Consider the following 1948-nt stretch of genomic DNA (forward strand, 5'->3'; position numbering starts at 1 on the left):
TCTAGTTCTGTTCTAGTTCTGTTCTAGTTCTGTTCTAGTTCTGTTCTAGTTCTGTTCTAGTTCTATTCTAGTTCTGTTCTAGTTCTCTTCTAGTTCTCTTCTAGTTCTGTTCTAGTGCTGTTCTAGTTCGTTTCTTGTTCTGTTCTAGTTTTGCTCTAGTTCTCTTCTAGTTCTGTTCTACTTCTGCTCTAATTCCTTTCTTTTTCTGTTCTAGTTTTCTCTAGCTCTGTTCTAGTTATGTTCTACTTCTGTTCTACTTAGTTCCGTTCTTTTTCTGTTCTTGTTGAGTTCGAGTTCAGTTCTAGTTCCATTTTAGTTCAGTTAAAGTTCCGTTCAAGTTTAGTTCTAGTTTAGTTTTAGTTCTTCTCTAGTTCTGTTCTATTTCCGTTGTAGTTAAAGTTATATTGATATACTTACATTTTAGTACCATAACTGGACAAGCATGTCTTGAAGTTTTTCGTTAATTTTATTGCTACATTTCAGTCTGACCTCGTATATTTATTTAAGCGTTTGTATGTGAGCTCATTTTATTTATTTTTATAATACTTATCTTGCTTCAATTTTCTATTTTGTTCTACTTGCTGTCCATTGTTGTTTGAGTTTTACTTTACATTCATTCAATTTTCAGCGCCATAGGTGTCCTCTCAAAGAACATTATACCCCCTAAAACATGATGAGTTCATCATGAAATTAAACAGAAATAAATGTTCATATACCAATATACATATGTATGTATGTACATTTACATCAATTCGAATATTGAAAATTAAGAAAAATTGTTTTTAAAACAGTTGCCAATGTTATTAAAATACGTGTATGACTGTGTCTCTATTTCTTTTGTAATGGAACCCCATCAGTTTAATTATTTGGAATACAATTTCCTAAAAATTGTTTAATTTTATTGTGTGACAATATAAATTAAATTAAATAATCAACATTACAACGAATTTATAGGATACGACAATATATTATTCACCGTCTAGTGATTACACACACATATACAAATGGTTAAAAGTCAAAAAGTTATTAAGAGGGATGAGTGTAATGTGTTTATACAAATGTATGCATGTATGAATACCAATCGGTTCAGATTCACTTTTTGAATCGAATTAACGATGTTTGCTCGTCCATAAGTCGATGATATTATATTGAATTATATTAGATTTTATCCTTGATTTTAAATTCACTCCTAAACTTTAGAAAACATTATAATTGTTAAAATTAATTACTCTGTTCTTTCTACGTTCTGTTCTACGGTTGGTTGCCTGGTCAAATTATATTTCATGAATGAATGAATCGATTTATAGATGTATAGATGAATGCATGTTTATTATTTATAATTATGTCGGCTTGTATTAGACAATGATTATGATGATGATGTCGTTGTTTTTATTCTGGTAGTCATGGTTCGCACACATCAAAATCTATACATATGCTGGCTCATTCACAGTTACTTACACATGTGTTACCCCAACAAGGACGACACATAACAACAATAACAATTTGATCCTGCTGTTATGGCAGCATATTTAGAAATATTGGCGCCTTGTATGTAGAACAGAGTCATACATATACATAGAAAACAAATTGAATGTATATGTTTTTCATATTGTTGCCTACATAAAGGCGTATATTCACAATAAAAATTGTTACTATCAGTCTTCCAGCTACAGTAAACTATATGTTACGTCTAGTTCGAATTTAGTTGATTACTTATTTCTGTTCAGTTGTAGTTCAGTTATAGTTCAGTTCTAGTTCAGTTCTAGTTCTAGTTCAGTTCTAGTTCAGTTCTAGTTCTAATTCAGTTCTAGTTCAGTTATAGTTCAATTCTAGTTCAGTACTAGTTCAGTTCTAGTTGAGTTCTAGTTCAGTTCTAGTTCAGTTCTAGTTCAGTTCTAGTTCAGTTCTAGTTCAGTTCTAGTTCAGTTCTAGTTCAGTTCTAGTTCAG

Source organism: Lucilia cuprina, chromosome 6 (genome assembly GCF_022045245.1).
Source record: "Lucilia cuprina isolate Lc7/37 chromosome 6, ASM2204524v1, whole genome shotgun sequence".
Taxonomy (NCBI): Eukaryota; Metazoa; Arthropoda; class Insecta; order Diptera; family Calliphoridae; genus Lucilia; species Lucilia cuprina.